The sequence below is a fragment of the Anolis carolinensis genome, chromosome X (assembly GCF_035594765.1).
Source record: "Anolis carolinensis isolate JA03-04 chromosome X, rAnoCar3.1.pri, whole genome shotgun sequence".
Taxonomy (NCBI): Eukaryota; Metazoa; Chordata; class Lepidosauria; order Squamata; family Dactyloidae; genus Anolis; species Anolis carolinensis.
The window spans coordinates 1,094,312-1,112,747 of NC_085847.1; the positions used below are offsets into that span (position 1 = coordinate 1,094,312).

Genomic DNA, 18,436 nt, shown 5'->3' on the forward strand with positions numbered 1-18,436 from the left:
GATAGAACTCATTGGAAAATACAATAATGCTTGGTAAAGTAAAAAACAAAGGAGACCACATTAGAGATTGAGTTCTGCATCAGGCCATGGCTGCCCTGAGTCTGCAAGCCCTGAGCAGAGCTGTTGAAGACAGGGTGACTTGGAGGTCTCTCTTCATAGGGTCACCAAAAGTCAGTGTCAACTTGATGGCAATTAATGAATTATTTCTACATTTTCATATGTAAAAAATATGGGTAAATATAGGCAAAAAATGTAAAAAAAATATTGACTTTTGCCCCTTTTGATCATAATTTCTTTTTTTACTCCCCCTACTCGCCTCCCGGGCAATTTTATCACAGATAAGCAGCCACCTTTTATTCATCTAAAAAGGGATTGCCACTAAGATTGTCTACCCACAAAACTACATTTTGCGAATGCCATACTTGCTCGATGGTACAACTAAATAATAATCCCTCCCCAAAAGTCAACTGAAAAGCTGAGGATCTGGCTGCCGAAAAGCCACCTCCCAAATCTGGGAGTCAGGCCGTGTCTTTCCACCAACGGTTAATCATAATGCTAATACTTCAGGAGGCTTCCAGGGGATCAGATCCTTGAGTGGCTTGGGAAAGCTTCAAGTGCCGTGGCCTGAGGTTGCCCCAGCTTGCGCTCTTTAATTAGCCACGGAGGAATGCCGCTAAGCCGCTCCGGGTGGGGGCCGCCTCTCTCCACCTCGCCTTTGCAGGATGACTTCACTGGCTCTGACCTCAGAAGCAGGCATTCAGGAATGCCTGCAAGAGTGCCTCTCGGGATGCCACTGCAGCCGGGCTCACTCGAGGTAAGGCATGCAAGACTCTCACTCCCTACTTCTTAGAGCAAGGAGCCCTTTTGGCCACCCAAAGATGGCAACTGGATAACTGGTAGAAGACACCCTCTTTGCTAAGTTACTTCTTTCCCTTGCTCATCAAAATGCCCAACTACTGCCTCCTCATCAGTCCAAAGCAGTCAACTTCTGTGAGCCCTATACAGTTATATTTGGCTTTGGCACAAGAGGCTCTGAAAGCTAACTGCAGAAAAGCTGACAGTGCTTCCTCAGAAAAGGAGCTCGGATGCTCTAATATTGTACTTCTTGGCTTTGGGCGCTCATTCATATATTAATACTGTTCTCTGCAATCAGAGATTATTTATCTGCTGTGTCATTTCTTTTCTTCAAAAGCGGCCCAAAGCCAAGCCACAAGCAACTTGTTCCATCACAACCTCTATGCTTTCACCACAGTTTCATTCACTAGACCACTAAAGAAACATTCAATAACTCATCCTTAGAGATATCATCACAACTGACGTCCATATCCTAACTTTGGAAAATACTATCATCTTACCTGCTGACAAGACAGTTTGCTCAATAGAGAAAGTATAGTAGGCCCACACCTAGTATGGAATGATTTCTCCTCGGGATCTGGATAATTGCCCCAATTTAACACTGTCAACATCTGTGATTCTTAAAATAATGTGTGATTTAAATGAGAGATTAAATCTGGGAATGTTCTTGAGACTTATGGTAGTCTCTCCTGCATATCAGGCTGATTTGGATGTTTCTAGTCTATTTTATTCTTAAAATTATGAAACAACAGCTTGCTTGCTTCCTTCCTTCATAATTGATGCCTCTCCCTTTCTGTTCCGTTTTCACTCAATGCAGACAGAACGTCTTCATCAAGCAAAAACATGAAGATCAGGGACAGGAAACATCTAATGCTTCAGATGTTTCAGTCTACAATGCCCATCAACTCAGCCAACATGGGGGCATATGTGTAGTCCAGAACATTTAGAGCACAAAAAATTCCTCAGTACATCTAATATCAGGGAAGAAAAACTTCCAGACATGTACATATGGGAGAGTGAGAGCCAGGGAACCAGGCTGACAGGAAAGAAATCAAAAACAAGCCATTTTAAAAGTTACCTAACAAATAACTATTACTAACTGATACATATTTTATACTTCAGGAAAAAACAATGTAATAAGAGCAATGGCTACAAACATAACTGTAACCTTATCAGTGAGTGATACATGGCTCTGCCAAGGCTATACTTAAACTAGAACAGTATCACTTTCTGTTTTCAAGGAGCCCTGGGATTCTATGGTGTAGAGCAGGGGTCCCCAAACTTTTTAAACAGGGAGCCAGTTCATGATCCTTCGGACCGTTGGAGGGCCGGACTATAGTTGACCACCGAGCAATAATAATTAATAATAGTGGTAGTAATAATAATAATATCAACAATAATAATATCAACAATAATAATAAAAAGAGGGTTGGAAGAGACCCTTTGGGCCATAGAGTTCAATCCCTTTCTGCCTTTGTGCACCTAAAGCACAAGCAAAGCACCCCTGACAGATGACCACCCAGCCTCAATGTTAATAATAATAATAATAATAATAATAATAATAATAATAATAAAGAGGGTTGGAAGAAACCCCTTGGGCCATTTAGTCCAATCCCCTTCGGCCTTTGTGCACTGAAAGCACAAGCAAAGCATCCCTGACAGATGGCCACCCAGCCTCAATGTTAATAACAACAACAACAACAACAATAAAGAGGGTTGGAAGAGACTGCTTGGGCCATTTAGTCCAATCCCCTTCTGCCTTTGTGCACCAAAAGCCATTAGTATTGCCCCTGACAGATGTCCACCCAGCCTCAATGTTAATAGTAATAATAATAATAATAATAATAATAATGGTTGTAAGAGGCCCCTTGGGTAATTTAGCCCAACCCCCTTCTGCCCTTGTGGGGGCCGGATAAATGGCTTCGATGGGCCGCATCCGGCCCCCGGGCCTTAGTTTGGGGACCCCTGGTGTAGAGGCTAGTAATACTCCATCGTTACTCCTTCTCTGTCCTGCACTGCATGGCAGCATGAATCCATGAGTGTGTTCTAGGAAGGACAAGCAAGATGTTCTGACCAATCCAGCACACTCCTAGAAAATGAGGCTGCCTCCATAAGATGTGTCCTGAAATCCTCTGCAAGTTATAGGAGTTCTGTGGCCAATATACAGAACCTTCTTGACTGACTAATTGATGTGGAAAGACTGTGAAGTTTTTGGAGACCATCAGGCCGGAAGAAGAAAAGCAGTACATTTCGCACCCTGCATTAGCTAACAATTAGGACACACTAACATTTCCTGTGAATTTTACATGACAGCCTGCTCATTTGGACATGATGTGGGAAACTGTTGTTGCTATTGTTAGTAAAACCAGCATTAAAAAGATAACTTGGGAGAGAGGTCTTCTTAAAAACAAAGGGCTATCTGATGATCCAGAGATTGACGCTATCCCTTTGAGAATTTATTCCAATAATCCTGTCATGTTGGTTCCCACCCTTTGTTCCTAGAATTTCTAAAAATGAAAACCATCTGCATGAAGTATATGCAACAATCACAGTAAATGAAATAGTTACAACATGCTAGATCTTGCATTGCGTACTGCACTCATCTTAACATATGAATAAATGCAGCTGCCTAGTCTGATCAATGATGCGCTTCACTCAGTACCGCCTGATGTACCAGCAGCTTCACAAGGCCTTAGACCGGAGATGTCAAACTTGTGGCCCTGCAGATGTTTGGGCCTCCAGCCCCCAGAAGCCCCAGCCAGCTAGTCCAATAGCCAGGAATTCTGGGAGCCAAAATCCAAAATACTGGGAGGGCCACAAGTTTGACACCACTGCCTTCGATAGATGATTTCCCTAGCCCTCCCACCAAAGATCCCTTTAACAGGAGGGTGCTAAACACCTAACACTTTCTATATGCAGAGCATGTATTCTACCACTGGGCCCAAAATACAAGCCAAGGTAGAAGAGAAGACAACACATTTGAAGAACCCTTCCTTGATAGAAGTTGACAGATGAGGAGCACTGCCATATCACAGACAATTAGCAAGTCAGCTAGGAAGAGATGGCTTCCATTTACTGCACAACTTTTGCTATTATCCAGAAGTAGGAAAGCTGAGCCACAGTTTAGAATTTACATGGGATATTTAAAAATAGTAAGTGGGGGCAGGCGGAAAAGAAAACAGTTCTACTTTAATATGACCCATGCCTACAAAGGAATTTCTGAGCAGACAAAGCCACAAAGAGTCCACACCAGGCCTGCCTTGGAAAGAACTACTACTGTAAAAAAGCAACACACTTAATCCCTGCATAGACTACGTCAAACCTCTGAAAATGCAATGCTGGAAAGCATATGCAAAGTCCTATAAGAGAGCATATTCACTTATGTTTTTCAGAGTGCTGCATGTAGAACAATCACCCATTCATAAGCACTGCAAACTACTGAACAGTAGAGGTAAAGTATGGGCACAATCCACCAAGAATTTCTCCCGTGCAAACCCTAAAGAAACAAATGGCTCATTCATTCCAAAGCTTTGTTTTTGCTCAAACTCAATTTATCACTGAGAGGAATGAGTAGGAAGCCCCCCTTATTTGAAGGGCCCATATGATTATTGCCTTGTTTATTCTGGAGACGTTATAAAGTTGTAGCACTTCCCAAAACTACCCAAGGAGGAAGAGAGGGGGAAAGAGACTTGTTCTATATGTAGAAGATGTTATCCTTGGCATCTCCAGTTAAAAGAATTAGGTAGAAGGTGAGGAGAAAAATGACTCTCACTTGTGTCCCTGGAGAGCTGCTGCCCGTCAAGGTAGACAAGTTTGGAATAAATGGACAAAACCCCTGACCGAGAACTCCTTCTAATCTGTCCATTATCATTTTAGTCCTTTCCCTAAGTATAGCAGCATGTAAATTTATTCCAACTGTATCCACAGCAACAAGAATATGATAACAGTTCTTCCTTCAGGCAAAACCTAGCTGGCTACCGCACATACTTCAGCAGCAAAACAGTCTATGCACACGCACAAACACAAGAACAGCACAAGTATCTGGGCAGTTAAACTTTATTCATCAGCTTCTATAGATAGATATAGCAGGAGCCTGCTCTTGACGGCAAACCTGCAAAATACAGCTTGCCTTTAGAGAACTTTCCTTTTCTGGAAGCAGAAAAATGGACCTTGGCAGCACATTACAATCAAGAAATTCATTTGTACATTGACGTAAATAGATTTTAAAATGTGAAAGGATATTTGTCAGCTTCATCAACATTTTAAACTAATAAAATATCTGTCTTATGGTATCTATCAACCATTAAGGTTTGGTTGTCTTTTTGCACCAGAACCGTCAGCGAACAGGTGGACCAGTGACAACATTGGCGATGAAGATTCGTTTACTTCATTGTTTTTAATTTTTAATATAATAAGATTGCAGCAGTACTTGGTTTTAATTGTAAACTGCCTTGGGTCCCATATCAGGAGATAGGTGGGATAAAAACACAGTACGTACCAATTCTACTCAATTCATGAACGGGTTATGCTACTCCTAAAAAATATCCAAAAAAACCCATGAGGCAATGGATACAAATATAGTACAAATTCTTGGCAGACTGGGGAGGAAAATGCTCACCCTCCACATCAGATACCTTAAGAATCACTGATGTAGCTTAAAAGGGGACATCTTGTAATTCTTAGGCCTTTCTTTGTATCTCAAATTTCTGCTTCCAATTAAATATTCCTGTACAATGTTATGGAAGATTCAGAACATGTTGGGAATCATTCAAAGTGCAGAGCAAACACCTACATTAATTAGAACTGGAAGCAGAAAATAAGGGCGGGGGGAGAAGAGGAAAATGCAGACAGCCAGGGTTCTGTTGACCTACAGGTTTTCTCCTGATCTACATCCAGGTACTTTGCGCTGAAACTTATACGGAAGCAGCAGGCAGAAGAAGACTGGTTCCTATGCTTCTGTTAACAAGGTGGTTTGGTTAAGTGAGTCATGGTTAATTCCCCCAGTAGCAGAGATCATCATCAATATGCTATAAACACTGTACATTTAAATATGAAAAACCCTCCTCCAGCTAAGGCAGCTGGAAACATGTTAACGCCATGCCATTCTCAAAGACTTGGCAAATATTCTCCCCAGGAACATCAAGGGTATAAACAAAGGTGGCTTTCATGAGTTCCACACACCCTTCAGCAAGTTCCCAGGCACTGGAAGACTTACATCTTGAAACTGACAACAAAGAGGAACATTTAACCCTGGCCTTTTAAACGGTATACAGAAAGAGAGGAGAGAAAAGGAAGGTGCAACTCCTCCTGACATGCTTACTGATAGGGAGCCCAGAGAACGCATTCTCCGGAGTCGTTCCCTTATAGGACAGCAAGGCGCAGCAGAAGAGGACACAAAGTGTTCAGCTCATGCATGCTTCAACCAAAGACTAGCCATTTAAACATTTCTTGGCATACACACCAAGCCCTCTTTAACTCAAGTGAATCAGAAACGTTTGCACCAGCAAATACCTTTCTCCCACCCAGCGTCTTTGGTGCCTGTTCATGGGAAAGCGGGAAGGTTGTATTTCTTAACAACTTAATTGTGTTTAGGCAAGGGATTCAAAATCTTTTCCAAAATTCCCTCCTAAAGTAAGATGGGTGGAAGCACTGACAATGGCCCACAAATGGAGCACCTAGCACCTGTTGGTCGCCATGATTCCTGCAAAGAATGTGGGACCAGGTGAGCCTTAGCATCTTCTAGCAAGGCCTTTCTGAATTTTTTTTTAATTTTTGCAAGAACATAAACCCAGTTACTGGACATACTTCCTATGTTTTTACTGTGCAGATAATCCTGAGTCTCGACCCCTGGGCTCGACTGCTCTGTAAATGTAGAACATTTTCTTGGCTGCAGGAATTCCAGGAAAAAGTATGCCACAAAACTTAAACCAGCCTGTCCTTGTGCAAATACATCAGGAAACAACATGACTCAGGTGACACAGTATTTACTCAAATCTAACGCTCACCTTTTTTGACAAAATGACCTTGCCAAAATTACAGCGTGCATTAGATTAATGCTGAGCCAAATCAAAAGGGGAAGCTGCTTCAGGAGCACTCAGAGCTCCTTTTTGAGGAATGTAATCTATCATTTAATTATCATACCTCAATGCTATGTAATCTTGTGATCTGTAGTTTAGTGAGGCATCTGCACTCTGGCAGAGAAGGCTCAAGGCCTTGCAAAACTACAGCCCCCATAACTCTACAGCATTCAACCACGGCTGTTAAAATGGATTTGTTCTATAGCATAGATGCACCCAAAGGTTTTCTTTTCCACTGCTGAAAGCTTTGGTTCTCTAACACTTTTGTTTTAAAGAGGGAATTCTAAGCAGGCAGCAACTGTAATGAGCATATTACAAAGAGTGCACCTTTTGCTGCTGCACATTAAATTCAACAGCAAATACTTTTTTTGGTTTCAGAGTTGTGAAAATTGAGGTGCGCATTAGATTTTATGACACATTAAACTCGAGTAATACGAGTACTTTTCTTGTTTCAAGGCATAACTACAATAAAGGCAAGAATCTGGATCATATAACAGGAAGACCATTCTCTCCTTCTTGTCCTGCCCCAGAATGATTTCAACACGAATTACAAGACCGGCATTACCACTCATTGGGAAACAGTCTCTCACCCACATTAGTGAAGGGTGGGGACTGTGACTGTGTGCGGTGCTCAGATGTTAGACTGGGTGTTAATGCCCAGCTTGAAAGGACTTTTTAAACATTCTGTCCATGCAAACCTCAACCAACTTGCCTCAGTGTAATATCAGGGGCTTAATTTTATTTAGAAATCTGGCGTTTATAAAGATGTCATTACCAGACCTGTGCAGTGATTCTGAACACAATGTTGCTCTAAGTGGATTGAGAGACAAAACAATAGGGAAGTCACCCAAATGCTAGTTACATTAATTATATACAAAAGACAAAGCCTACAGTGCCATTGGCTACATTAACGGCACACATAAGAAGACTGTGTAGTTATTTTATTCAGATAGATATTTCTTCCAGTCATGGAATTTAAGAACTGAACTAAAGTATTAAAATATAAACTAGCATTTCCAATTATAAGCAAGACATTGAGCTGTTCAACGCCCAAACAAACCATCCCTTGATCAGGAGACCAGCTAGGGCTGGCATTAGTCCCTGATTCTCCAGCACCATAGTCTCACTGACACCTCGTTTATCCCCTTATTTCCACACTTTAGCTTTGGATAATAGACCCAGTAACTCCCCACTCCCACCCCAATAGAGACTAAAAGTGATCCTTCTTTGTTTTTTAAATGAAAAGCTATTACACATGTGATGCTGCTAGGGGAGGCAACAGCACTTTTGATAAACAGCATGAGCAGCCATTTTGACATTACTTTAGAAGGTAAAGTACACCCTTAATAAACAAGGGAAGCCCTTCCTACAGTACCAGAAGAGAGGCATTTTAGAAAAGTGAAGCCCCAAGTATCCCTCCTGCTTTTCTGCTGACAGGCATGCCACAGCTCTGCTAGATTTGCACAGGAAGGGACATGCCAGCAGTTCCATACTTCCTAGTTCCAAATATTAAGCTATTTCCATTATGAAGAGGGAAATAATACAGACACTATGCAATGTATTTGCTGTTCTACATAATCTAAAATCCCTTTCAGTCTGGAACAGGAACAAAACATGGTCCTCGTAGTGTTCTCACACTTACTGGCACACGCACACATTGTCTAGCCTTAAAATCTACTCACCTCTTTCTAAAAACTGTATACATCTACAAAATGGCAGTTCACAATAGTTTTGCTAGGCATGTACTATTTAATAGGCTTCTCTCACTACTTGCCAAAAGCTCGATTTACATGGAGGCCATATTTCAAAATAGCGCAATGATATCTAAACACTATGTCTCAAAAGCATAAATGACAGCCTGTGCTGGGCTGAACATGTTTGGCATTGCACCCTCATGCATAACAGCACAAAGAAACTTACTTCCAGCATGCATGAGAGGGAGGAAGGAGCATTCTAGACACTATCATACAATATCAGTACGTATATACAAGTAGCATAATTATTATTTAACTTGACCAAATACTAGAAACAAAACGCACAGTTCCATCCAGCTGCCCACCTTCACCGTAAACAGACAGTGACATGTTTGCAAATGGAGAGTGACACATGTCCCAAAAGAAGCCTAAAGTGAAACTAGTCATTGAAAAACCAGTCACTAATAACAACTCGGAATTCTCTGAGTAAGAACCTGGGTGCCGTTCACCAGCCTAGTGAGACTCTTTGTGGCAGTCAAGACACACGCCGCTCTGGATCAGGTCCCTGATCAAACCACAGAGGTTCTCAGCAGCTCTACAAGGGCATCCCTACTCTCTCAACCCTCGTGGCAGGAAGTAGCCCTGGATCCGGCTCCCTGTAGCCAATGGTGCTCCCACCCCACCACTGATGTCATGCAGCAGATTGCACACCAGTTGATTGCTGCGTCTCTCCGCCCCGTTCCAATGGCGCTGCCTGACTGTTCGCTCACAAGTGCTTTTGTGTCGGGTGGCCGTCTAGGCACAAGCACCTTTGTCTCTCAACACCATGGCCTGGACCACATCTTTTCAAGGCAGCCTCAAGCCAAAGGTATCTGTTTTCTCTCTCAGGCGGGATCCTGGCCCACCTTGCCAGGGAAACCTGCCTCTGCCACCCTAGGCAAAGCAGATTGGATGACTGAGTGCCCATCAATGAGCAAACAGACCGATTCTCCCATTCACCGCCCCCCCACCGGATACATCACCATTCTAGAAAAAGACAAAAACGATCCCTTCGAGACAAGTTAACTCAACGAGAGAAGTCAGCCATAGCACAGCACTTAATGAACCAACCTGGACACAGCATATTATTGGAGAACACAAAAATGCTGGACCACTCTAACAACCACTATGTCAGACTACACAGAGAAGCCACTGAAATCCATAATTTCAACAGAAAGGAGGAAACCATGAAAATGAACAAAATCTGGTTACCAGTATTAAAACTCTACATTCAGGACAGTAAATAAAGAACAATACTGAGAAAAAAAGGGAATTCCAGAGAGGAAACAATCATGGCCAGCTAACCCCTCCCAACAAGGATTCCCCCAGCTAGGAAGCAGCCAGGCTAATCAAGGCCATTCAGTACAACATTCATACTTGCCTCAAACAGACAACAGTTCTTTCTCCCACCCTGGACCTTGCACAGATATATAAACCTTGCTCGTCTAGTTTCCAACAAGTCTCACAACCTTTGAGGATGCCTGCCATAGATGTGGGCGAAACGTCAGGAGATAATGCTTCTGGAACATGGCCATACAGCCCAGAAAACTCAAAGCAACCACACGCTTCATTCTCGCAAGATGACAATCTGAGAGAGGGAACTTGAGAGGAGACCCATTGTGTCCCTCCCCCAGAGGCATGCCTTCAAGTCGGGGGGGGGGGGGGGACGAAATTAAGGCTGGTGACTTGGGAATGGCTACTCCAAATGACCCCAGGAGAACCTCATCTCCTGACTCAGGTTGAGATCGTATTCGCCTGGATCCCGTAGAACCCCTTCTCCACGCCTGCGCAAAACACTACAAAAATTCATCCAATAATGTATTTTTAAAGGTCCCCCAATCTGTTCAAAGTACACACCCAGAAAGAGAGACTCCCCTAAACAAAGTCTACCAGATCTCGCCTGTCAGGGAAACACAGCTGCCCCATGGGCCCTTCCCCAAAGCCTTGAGCTGTCACTTGGGCAGGAGAGGGTCCTGTTCACTGAGGCAGGGCAAGGGAAATTATACAAGGCATACATAAATAATGAACATAACGAAATAAAAATTATACATATATACACATATAAAGGAATGAATATGATAGCCACTCCAACGGGGGCTGGAGGAGCTCAGATGGGTGTCTGTATGCCTTCAAGTGGACTTGAAGGCATAGGGTGACCCTATGAATTTTCTAAGCCAGGAAATGTTGAGTGGAGAAGCTTGAATCACAAAAAGCAGAAGCAAAAAAGCCCCCTCCCCCTCTCAGACACACAGATCGCGGTTCTGCCTGACAAAAGAACACGCCGGTACAACCCCCCCCCCCCTTCACACGCAGCGCTTGATCCCCCTTGACAAAGCGGGACAGGCCCACTTCACCTGTAAAACGGCCTCCCGGTCGTCACGGATGAGGAAGAAAAGGGCAGGCAGGGTCCCGGGTTCACGTGGCCCAAGGCAGAGGCGCCGCCGCTGGGGCCCCGCCTCCTCGGGCCTGGGCTCCCTCCGGCTCAGCCACCCGCTCTGCTCCCACCCAAGCGGGGGCGTGGCCACCCAACGGCTCCTCCCCCTCCTTGGCTCTGCCTCTCGGCACGCAGGAGTCAGGAAGAGGGCGTGGCCTCCCAACGGCTCCTCCCCTCCCCAGCTCAACAGAAAGGAACTGAGGGACGTGGCCTCCCAATGGCTCCTCCCCCTCCTCGGCTCAGCCACTCAACAAGAGATAAGGGGCGGGGCCTTCAAAAGCTCCTCCCCCGGCTAAGCCTTCTGACAGAAGTGAAGGGCGTAGCCTCCCAACGGCTCCTCCTCCCCCTCCCAGCTCAGCCTGACAGAAAGCTGAGGGGCGTGGCCTCCCAACAGTTCCTCCCCTATGTTGTCGAAGGCTTTCATGTCCAGAATCACTGGTTTGCTGTGAGTTTTCCGGGCTGTATAGCCATGTTCCAGAAGCATTCTCTCCTGACATTTCGCCCACCTTTTATGGCAGGCATCCTCAGAGGTTGTGAGGTCTGTTAGAAACTAGGCAAGTAGGGTTCATATATATATATATATATATATATATATATATATATATATATATATAGGCAAGTATATATATATATATATATATATATATATATACACACACACACACACACACACACACACACACACACACACACACACATACATACATATACACACTCTGTATATACCTGTGGAATGATGTCCAGGGTGGGAGAAAGAACTCTTGTCTGTTGGAGACAAGTGTGAATGTTGCCACTGGCCAGCTTGATTAACATTGAATAGCCTTGCAGCTTCAAGGTCTAGAGAAATCCCTGGTTGGGAGGCGTTAGCTCAGAAAATGGGAATTCCAGTCTGGAAACAATCAGGGCCAGAGAACACCTCCCAACCAAAGATTCCCCCAGGCAGGAAGCAGCCAGGCTTTGAAGCTGCAAGGCTATTCAATGATAATCAAGCTGCCTAGTTGCACATTCCCACTTGCCTCATACAAGAGTTCTTTCTCCCACCCTGGACATTATTCCATAGTATATATGTATATATGTGTGTGTATATATATATATGTGTGTGTGTGTGTGTGCGTGTATAGTAAAAGGTTTCCCCTGACGTTAAGTCCAGTCATGTTTGACTCTGGGGGTTGGTGCTAATCTCCATTTCTAAGCCAAAGAGCCGGCGTTGTCCATAGACTCCTCCAAAGTCATGTGGCTATGGGCATGACTGCATGGAGCGCCGTTACCTTCCTGCCGGAGCGGTACCTATTGATCTACTCACATTTGCATGTTTTCGAACTGCTAGGTTGGCAGAAGCTGGAGCTAACAGCGGGCGCTCACTCCGCTCCCGGGATTTGAACCTGGGACCTTTCGGTCTGCAAGTTCAGCAGCTCAGTGCTTTAACACACTTCGCCACACATGCATATATATATTGTACATATTAATAGTATTTTGTAATACAATATAATATTAATAATACAATATAATATAATACAATATAATATAATACAATATAATATAATACAATATAATATTAATTATATATTACATGTAATATTACTAATAATATTACAATATATTAATACAGTACAATATAGTAATATTGCCAGTATTGTGCTATGCTAATAATATAATATTATATGTAAATTTAATTTGTAAGCCGCTTTGAGTCCCCTTTGGAGTGAGAAAGGCGGGATATAAATGTATTAAATAAATAAATAAATAAATAAACCCGTCTTGACTAATTTCCACTCTATCTCACAACCTTTGAGGATGCCTGCTATAGATGTGGGAGAAACATCAGGAGAGAATATTTCTGGAACATAGCCACACAGCCCAGAAAACTGACTCACAGGCGATGGAAGTAAGTAACTTTATTTGTCTATCCCGCCACCATCTCCTGTCTGGGACTCGCGGCAGCTAACACGGGACAAAAGCCCAAAAATACAAATACAGTAGAGTCTCACTTATCCAACATAAACGGGCCGGCAGAACGTTGGATAAGCGAATATGTTGGATAATAAGGAGAGATTAACAAAAAGCCTATTAAAATAGGTTATGGTTTTACAAATTAAGCACCAAAACATCATGTTATACAACAAATTTGACAGAAAAAGTAGTTCATTACACATTAATGCTATGTAGTAATTACTGCATTTACGAATTTAGCACCAAAATATCACGATATATTGAAAACATTGACTTCAAAAATGGCTTGGATAATCCAGAAACTTGGATAAGCGAGGCTTGGATAAGTGAGACTCTACTGTAGGTAAAACAGTTAAAACATGTTATGATAAAATACAGTAAAATCAACAATTATACAAACAGTTACCTTAAGCAAACAATGCGATAGACCATCAAAACTCAATTAACAATTAAAATCAAATCAAAATAAAATAGAATAATGGATCAACCAGGTTGGTGGAGGGGCTAGCATGGAGGGGCCACTTGACTAAAGTGGAAAAATATAGTTCTAAAGTGCTTTGGGGTCAAGGGCAAAGTGCAAATGTTTCTAGACCGATGGAGTGGTAGACGGACATCCAAATTACAGTAGAATCTCACTAATCCAAGCTAAACGGGCCGGCAGAAGCTTGGATAAGCACATATCTTGGATAATAAGGAGGGATTAAGGAAAAGCCTATTAAACATCAAATTAGGTTATGATTTTACAAATTAAGCACCAAAACATCATGTTATACAACAAATTGGACAGAAAAAGCAGTTCAATACTCAGTAATGTTATGTTGTAATTACTGGATTTATGAATTTAGCAACATAATATCATGATACAGTAGAGTCTCACTTATCCAAGCCTCGCTTATCCAAGTCTCTGGATAATCCAAGCCGTTTTTGTAGTCAATATTTTCAATATATCGTGATATTTTGGTGCTAAATACATAAATACAGTAATTACAACATAACATTACTACGTATTGAACTACTTTTTCTGTCAAATTTGTTGTATTACATGATGTTTTGGTGCTTAATTTGTAAAATCATAAACTTATTTGATGTTTAATAGGCTTTTCCTTAACTCCTCCTTATTATCCAAGATATTCGCTTATCCAAGCTTCTGCTGGCCCGTTTAGCTTGGATAAGTGAGACTCTACTGTATTGACTACAAAAATGGCTTGGATAATCCAGAACATTAGATAAGCGAGTGTTGGGTAAGTGAGACTCTATTGTAATATTATAATACATTGTATATACATGTAATATTAATAATATTATGATGTAATACAATGTAATAATAATTATAATTCACTATTATAATTGTATATTTATATTACATGCAATATTACTAATAATATTGTGATATAGTTGTATAATATAATATATTGTATGTATATACAGTAGAGTCTCACTTATCCAACACTCGCTTATCCAACGTTCTGGATTATCCAACGCATTTTTGTAGTCAATGTTTTCAATACATCGTGATATTTTGGTGCCAAATTCGTAAATACAGTAATTACTACATAGCATTACTACATATTGAACTAATTTTTCTGTCAAATTTGTTGTATAACATGATGTTTTGGTGCTTAATTTGTAAAATCATAACCTAATTTGATGTTTAATAGGCTTCTCCTTAATCTCTCCTTATTATCCAACATATTCGCTTATCCAACATTCTGCCAGCCCGTTTATGTTGGATAAGTGAGACTCTACTGTATACTTGTAAACCGCCCTGAGTCCCCTTCGGGGGGAGAAGGGCGGTATATAAATGTCGCAAATAAATAAATAAATAAATAAATAATAATACTAATACAATATAATGATATTAATTATATATTATATATTACATGTAACATTACTAATAATATTACAATGGATAGATATAGTCCAATATAGTAATTTCTTGCCAGTATTGCACTATGCTAATAATATAATATTGTAGGTAAATTTAATTTGTTTTATTTTTTAAATAAATTTTTATTAGAATTTCAGATAAAATTAACAGCTGAATATTGGAAACAGAGAGGGGGGGGTAAGAGGGGGGGGGTGCCTGGATAAATGGGAAAAGAAAAAAGAGAGAGACCAACCAGCAGAGCCCGCGCAAAACAACCGCCCAAAAAAAAAATGAAAAAAATAAGAGTTTTAAATAAATAAATAAATGAATAATAATACTAATACAATATAATGATATTAATTATATATTATATATTACATGTAACATTACTAATAATATTACAATGGATAGATATAGTCCAATATAGTAATTTCTTGCCAGTATTGCACTATGCTAATAATATAATATTGTAGGTAAATTTAATTTGTAAGCTGCTCTGAGTCCCCTTCGGGGTGAGAAGTGTAGCCAATAAATAAAAATGCCTGCCATAGATGTGGGCGAAACGTCGGGAGAGAATGCTGCTGGGACGTGGCCAGTCAGCAACCCAGCTCCTCCCCTCAGCGGCTCTACAGGAGGCCGGGGGCGTGGCCTCTTAGAGGCTCCTCCCCCTCGACAGGCGGGAGGCAAGGGGCGTGGCCCAACGGTTCTTCCCTCCTCCTCCTGCTCTCGCGCCAGAGGCCCCCCCCCCTTCCTTTTCTTCCAACGGTTTTCCAACGCCTTGGCCTCGCGCCTCACGCCCAGCCTTGACAGTCAAAGCACTATGGAACCCAATGTAGCCTACTGACAGGCCAAAGACCCTCGCCTCAGCCGGGAAGCGCTATCGCCTCCTCCCTCCCTCCCTCCTTCCTCCCACTCCGCGGCCTAAGTCGCCTCACCGCCGCCGGGTTCCCCTCAGCGCCGCCTTCCTTCTTCCACGGAAGCCTCCGCCTCCTTTCCCCGCCCCTCGAAGCCGAGCGAGGAGGCGGAGACTGCGGCCCGCCCGCCTACTTCGAAGCCGGCTCGGTCCTCTCCTAGAAAGTGCCGGCTACCTGAGGGGCTGAGGCGAAAGGGCGAGCCGGGGCCGTTGGAAAGAGGCGCGAGGCCTCTAGGCCGCCCAACCGGCCGCTGGCTCTCTGGCTGACTGACTGACTTGACTGCCGTTGACGACGACGACGCGCGCGCGCGCCTTGGGTCACAAAGGCCGCGCGCCTCAGGCGTCCTTTCCCGCCCAGAATCGCCTCAGGGCAACGTTCTGAGGCGCCTGGCTTGGGCCTAGTCCTTCCAAGTGTGAGACTCGAGCCTCTTGAGGCTGAGACAGAGTCACCTTGAGAGTCGCCATGACCCAAGAGAGGGCTTCATAGCCACCTCCAGTCACACAAAAAAGGCGGGAAACATTTATTAGCCTGGGTTAATTTTAGTCCTCCCTCTAGGTGTTTTGGACTTCAACTCCCAGAATTCCTCACAGCCTCAGGCCCTTTCCTTTCCCCCCTCAGCCGCTTAAGCGGCTGAGGGGGGAAAGGAAGGGGCCTGAGGCTGTGAGGAATTCTGGGAGTTGAAGTCCAAAACACACGGAGAGCCCAAGTTGGCCTAGTCCTAATTTATATTCATTGTTATAACAAATCTCTGTATTTTCCAAGATGGCTCTCGCCGTCGTCGCGGACTTTTGCCCAAACCTTCATGACCAACACAACATACAGTAGAGTCTCGCTTATCCAACGTTCTGGATTATCCAAGGCATTTTTATAGTCAATGTTTTCAATAAATTGTAATATTTTGGTGCTAAATTCGTAAATACAGTACTGTAGAGTCTCGCTTATCCAACGTTCTGGATTATCCAACGCATTTTTGTAGTCGATGTTTTCAATAAATTGTGATATTTTGGTGCTAAATTCGTAAATACAGTACTGTAGAGTCTCGCTTATCCAACGTTCTGGATTATCCAACGCATTTTTGTAGTCGATGTTTTCAATATATCATGATATTTTGGTGCTAAATTCGTAAATACACTACTTATCCAATGTTCTGGATCATCCAACGCATTTTTGTAGTCAATGTTGTCAATAAATTGTGATATTTTGGTGCTAAATTCGTAAATACAGTACTGTAGAGTCTCGCTTATCCAACGTTCTGGATTATCCAACGCATTTTTGTAGTCGATGTTTTCAATATATCATGATATTTTGGTGCTAAATTCGTAAATACACTACTTATCCAACGTTCTGGATTATCCAACGCATTTTTGTAGTCAATGTCAATAAATTGTGATATTTTGGTGCTAAATTCGTAAATACAGTACATTAGAGTCTCACTTATCCAAGTTAACGGGCCGGCAGAACATTGGATAAGTGAATATCTTGGATAATAAGGAGGGATTAAGGAAAAGCCTATTAAACATCAAATTAGGCGATGATTTTACAAATTAAGCATCAAAGCATCATGTTACACAACAAATTTGACAGAAAAAGTAGCTCAATACGCAGTAATGCTATGTAGTAATTACTGTATTTATGAATTTAGCACCAAAACATCACGATGTATTGAAAACATTGACTACAAAAATGTGTTGGATAATCCAGAACGTTGGATAACCGAGTGTTGGATAAGTGAGACTACTGTAATACATATAATAATAATAATAATAATAATAATAATAATAATAAATAATAATAATACAGGAAAATAATACATGTAACAATAAATGGAGTAAAATACTAAATGCAATAATAATAAAAAGATCAGAGAGAAATAATAAATGTATTATTATTAATAATGGAGCCCCCGGTGGCCAAGGGGATAAAAGCCTCATAACTTGAAGGTTGGGTTGCTGACCTGAAAGCTGCCAGGTTCGAATCCCACCCGGGGAGAGTGCGGATGAGCTCCCTCTATCAGCTCCAGCTCCATGCGGGGACATGAGAGAAGCCTCCCACAAGGATGGTAAAACATCAAAACATCCGGGCAATGTCCCCTGGGCAACGTCCTTGCAGACGGCCAATTCTCTCACTCCAGAAGCAACTCCGGTTGCTCCTGACACGAAAAAAAAAATATTAATAATAAAAATAGGGTAAAATAAATGTAATACAGTAGAGTCTCATCCAACATAAATGGGCTGGCAGAATGTTGGATAAGCGAATATGTTGGATAATAAGGAGGCATTAAGGAAAAGCCTATTAAACATCAAATTAGGTTATGATTTTACAAATTAAGCACCAAAACATCATGTTAGACAACAAATCTGGCAGAAAAAGTAGTTCAATACACAGTAATACTACGTAGTAATTACTGTATTTATGAATTTCGCACTAAAATATCGTGATAAATTGAAAACATTGACTACAGAAATGCATTGGACAATCCAGAACGTTGGATAAGCGAGTGCTGGATAAGTGAGACTCTACTGTAACAATAAATGGAGTAAAATAATAAATGCAATAATAATAAAAAGATCAGAGAGAAATAATAAATGTATTATTATTATTAATAA

General features: G+C 42.0%; 1 protein-coding gene across 12 annotated transcripts in view; it reads right to left on the bottom strand.

The window, feature by feature from the left end:
- clip1 (CAP-Gly domain containing linker protein 1) overlaps positions 1-16,110 on the bottom strand; it is a 105,067-nt gene extending 88,957 nt beyond the window's left edge. For 3 of the 12 annotated variants that reach the window (XM_062958593.1, XM_062958592.1, XM_062958590.1), the window contains exon 1: positions 11,020-11,183. The gene's annotated coding sequence lies outside the window, so the exon portion shown is untranslated. The other 9 variants (XM_062958591.1, XM_062958589.1, XM_062958585.1 and 6 more) reach the window with 6 other exon arrangements.
- Between the last annotated feature and the right edge of the window lie 2,326 nt (positions 16,111-18,436).